Raw genomic sequence first — 5,198 nt, 5'->3', positions numbered from 1 at the left:
AATCATTTTTGTAATTGTTTTATTTGTTTTTTTAATTTTTTGTTTTGAAACAACTTTTTAGTTTGAGGTTATGTCAATGGTTTGAACGTCCTTAAAAGGTCTAATAAACTAAATGCTATATTTCTTTTTTTAAATTTATAAATTTCCCAGATTAGCACGTAAACTTGCAGCAAGATTGTTCCAGGGTATCGTGCCGAAAGATTGTAGTGAAAATTTACTGCAAGATTGCACAATAAGATTATCGCAAGATTTCTGAGTAAGATTGCACGGTAATGTTGTAGCAAGGTTGGTGCAAGGTTGCCAAAATAACCTTGCTTTAAACCCAAAAAATTTTTTTTTTAAATGTTTCGTCTATTTTTTATAATAAAATTTTATGAATTAGACGAAATATTAGAAAAAATTTTTTTTTTAGGTTCAAAGCAAGGTTATTTGGTAACCTTGCATCAACCTTGCTACAAGCTTACCGTGCAAGCTTACTGAGAAATCTTGCAATAATCTTATTATTGTGCAATCTTTTTAGTAACCTCACACTGCAATCTTTCATCGGTAAGATTACCATGCAAGCTTTCGGTCAGGTGCGGGAAATTTGAAGCTTGTGTCAAGTTTGCCCTGTAAAGTTGGCAATATTGAGTGGCAAGCTTGCCGCAAGGTTGCTGCAAGCTTATGAGCTATCTGGGTTATATATAGAATTTAAGTTAAGATTCATAAATTTAAAAAAAAATAGAATTGTTAACTGGCTCAAAATTTTAGATTTTTTTGCTCAGTTGAGCGTCACATATAAATATAAATAAAAAATTTTATTTTTTATTTTAAAAAAAAAAGTTTTTTATTTTTAAAATTTCAAAATCGTATTTTTCATTTAATATATATATATAGTAAAACTTAATGTATATACAGAGAATATGAGGCCTTAGGCATTCTGAACTTCTTTCTAGATAATTATCTCCTTTCTCCTCTCTTTATAAATATTCTTCCCCCCCCCTTCTCTCAACTGTTTCTCATTTTCAATGATCTTCTTGGTTTTTGTTTTGCAATTGCGCGCATGTTGAAAATTAAAAAATTGCACTTCTTGCAAACAAAACGTGTACATTTTTTAAATTGTTCGTAATTGCATTCTATGGCCCCAGGGTGGGGTAGGTATGGTTAGGGGGTAAGGAAAGGGAACTAATGCTAATGAGACTGTAGTATAATATAAGCAGACCCGCAGATTACTGAAGTTCTTGTACTCCCTATATATATATATATATATATATATATAAATATAGAGAATATTATGTACATTTCATACGGGGAAAAAAAAGAATCGAATTTAAAAATAGTTTTTTTTTATAACTTTAATTTAATTTTTTTATTTTCTCTTTATTTTTTTTTAGTTATTTTTATTTTCGAATTATATTTATAATTATTTTTAAAAATATTCCAAATTTTCTTATTTATCTAAAATTATAGAGTAAATAAACCAAATTAAGTATATAATTATATGTAGATTGAGATATTTAAAAAATTTACCTGAATTTTCAATATTAAATCTATTAACTTTTTTTTTTTTTTGTTTAATAGGTATTTTTTTTTTTTTTTAATAATATAATTAACCAAAATATGCAAAAATTGTCTTTCTTTGGTCCCAATTAGTGTGACTGAGGCGGCAAAAAACAGACTGTTGGCGAGACAAAAGTTTATTATCCTGCCCTCATTTTCTCCCAACTATATAAATATAAGCCAGGTGCAATTTTTATATCAACCACGTGTTTATACAATTATTGCAAAAATTGTTCATTTTTTTTTTCCTAGAAAAAAAAATTATTTAACAATTTTTTTTTGAATATTTAATTCTACATTATTGTATAGAATCAATTTTTTTTTTTAAAAGTTCTATAGAATTTTTTTTAATTTTAATAATTTCTATATTTAAATACAGAAATTAATTAATTAATTATAAATTAAATTAAATTACAATTTTTAAGAATTTAAAATTATAACCTAATTTTTTAAATTAAGTAAAAAAAATTTAATATAACGTTGAAAAATTTATAATTTTTCAGTAAGTTATATTATCTGAAAATCTCATTTTATAAATGTTAGTAATCAAGTTATTAATCAATCAAAATAATAATTAAATTCGAGATAAAAATTTTCCCTTCTTTTTTTTTTTGAAGTATTTAAAAAATTCTTTTAATCGTGTTTTTATCATTAGGCAAAAGAAAAAAAAAACCGAGGCAAATTTACCGAAGCCACAACCGGTTTTCTTATACCAAGGTTTTTTTTATCTCGACTTATATATATATATATATACTTTCTATATTTAAGAAAATTAATTAAAAACGAGCGAAAAGATGATGGCAATTTATGATGAGTAAAATAAATTTTTTTCGGGTTATTTATTTGACATTATAAATATATTCAAAGGAGTGTGTATGTATAGTGTAAATCGTAAAATTTCAAAATTATTGTTCCCAATTATTTCATTATTTTGTTTTTTTTAGAACCTTGATTTTCTTTATTTTAAAGTTTTAAATATATATATATTTTTTTAAATTAATAATTATTTTATTACAAAACTAATAAAAATTAATTATATAAATAAATTTTGATAGTATAGAATTAAAAAAAAATTGTCCAGAAAATAATTTTTTTAAATTCTACAATTTAAATTTAGTAATAATTAATTTTAATTCTACAGTTTTGTGATAAAAAATTAATTTTTATTTTGAGGTTATGTCAAGGTCCAACCATTTGAATGTAAAATGAAATTATCGTTTTCAGAATCAGTTTTTTTTTAAAATCTTTTACACGGGTTGTAGTTTTAAAGAGCAATTAATTTTATTTATTTTTAAAATGACAAAAATTAATTTTGTAGTTGAACTAATTACCACCTAGAAATGTTGTAAATGACATAACAGTAGAGAATAATAGTTCAAACAATTGCTAAATTAATTATTTTTTTAATACATGGAAGAATAATTTTTTATAGTTTTCAAAAGACAATTAAACCTACTGTTTTGTTAAATAAATAGAAAATATATTTTATTTCGTTTCAATAATAGAATTCATGTTATTGGTTGGAAAAAAAACTGAAGAACATAACCTCAAATTATAACTTGAATTTTTTTTACGTTGTCTAACCTGACAGTTGATGTTGATTTTCGTAATACGCATGCGTATTAACGCATCAGTTGTTACGCGAACATAACCTCAAATATCAGTTTATTTACTCTCGAAAGAATTAGTAAAAATTTTGATTAGAATTAGTGAATCACTTTTTGCTTTTGAATTAGTTGAATTCAATTAATTAAAAAGCAAAAAGTGAGTCACTAATTCTAATAAAAATTTTTACTAATTCTTTAGAGAGTATAATGTTATTAGTAAAATTTTTGTCACAAAAAAATTAATTAATATTTAATTAATTAATATAATTAAAAAAAATGGATATTTGCTTAAGAATTTTTTTCTAACCTCAAAAAAAAAAAAAAACTAGTTTTGTATTCAGCGCCTGTATAAAAAAAATTAGAGGTTATGTTATACTTTTTGTCCATTGTGTAAAAGTAAGGTTATGTGAAATTTAAAAAAACGTTCATGTATCCTATTTTTCCTATATTATAAAAAAAAATTGTTTTTATCGTCAAGAGAAAATTGCTTATTCCAAGAATAAATAAATAATTCCTAAAAACTATATATTGGAAAAAAATAGATAATAATTTATAGTTTGTCGAGATAACAATCTAAACCAGAGAACCAATATATCTGGTTATAAGTTTCGTAATAATGACCGGACTAGAATGCGTGTGCAAGCCTATGAGCTGTTCCATTCTATCTAATCCAGGCGATCGAGGTCGATTTCTGACATTTCAGCAAAATCTCGAAATTTTTTGCCAAAAAAAAAATAATTCTCTATTTACAGGATAATTATTTATTTTTACTATTTAATTATTCTTTTTTTTTTAATATAAAAAATTGTATTTGTAATTTAATGACAAGTAACATTTTTTTTTAATTATTAATATTTTTTAATTATTGTAAATATTGCAAATTAAATATTTCTGTTCAGTTGGGAACGACAAGACCTGTATACTGTACCATAAAACTACAGGATTCAAAATGGATCAGGTATTTAAAAAAAAAAACAACAAAAATTCATTATTTATGTATATAAGTGTCTTGATCTGCTTGCCTCTTCTTTGTTTTGAAATACCTATATAGTTGAGAATGCAATTTCTTTCACAAAAAAAATTTCTTTCTATTATCTATTCTCTAGTTTGAATTTTCGCGCCAATTTTCTAATTGGACAAAAATTTCAATATGGTGGTTGGCTCTTGGAGTTTGCGCAAATATATACTTTCTTTGTAGAGGTTATGTTTCTTTATTTCATTTGTCAAAATAATAACAATATATATTTAAATACTATATTTTATACATAGAATATATAATTTATTTATAAAATATTAAAAAATATAGTTACAATTTATTAATTACTATTATTATTATTATTATTAAATTAATATTAGTTATTAATAGTGCATGAATTTTTTTTTTATATTTAGATATAAATATTATTAGATGTATATATTTATTTAAATAACAAAAGTTTATATTGTAAATGTGCCATAATTTAAAACAAAAAACCGTTACAATATTAAAAATTCCTTAATACAAAAACAAGAAATAATTTTTGAAATAATTTTTAAAATAATTTTAACTGAAAAATATTGGAAAAAAAAAATTCTCTTAAGGGAAAAAATTGAACATGTGTTAAATTTCGGTAATTATTATTAAGGTGCAGGAAAAAATTCAGTCACGGTTCATGATTTTAGAAAGAAAAAAAAAAAAAAAAAAAGAGGGATGTTTCAGTTGGTCAGAAGGGTTTTTTGTGTAACGTGTGTGTGTGGAAAAAAAATATTAAGGGATTCGTGAAAGGGGTTTGTTTGTGTTTTTCGGTATATCTACATACTGGTGTTTTTGTTGTATATAGCTAAAGCGCTGCGCAATCGGTTCGTGTTTTCTCTTTCTCTCTCGTTCTCTTTTGATCGTTAAAATTCGTGTAGAATCGGTCAGCATCGTGTGTGCTAAAGCAACGCTCCTCGTGACTCGGAGAATAATTCTCCCCTCTCTCTACCAGTTTTCCCCTTAGCCCCCAACATCATTCCCCCTTCCATCATCGTCTTACTCCGTCTCACTATTCCCCAACCTCTCCCCCTCCACTC

The sequence above is a fragment of the Leptopilina boulardi genome, unplaced genomic scaffold (assembly GCF_019393585.1).
Source record: "Leptopilina boulardi isolate dan_hultmark-lab unplaced genomic scaffold, ZJU_Lbou_2.1 LbouV2_362, whole genome shotgun sequence".
NCBI classification, from domain to species: domain Eukaryota; kingdom Metazoa; phylum Arthropoda; class Insecta; order Hymenoptera; family Figitidae; genus Leptopilina; species Leptopilina boulardi.
Note: the sequence above shows the minus strand (reverse complement) of the source record.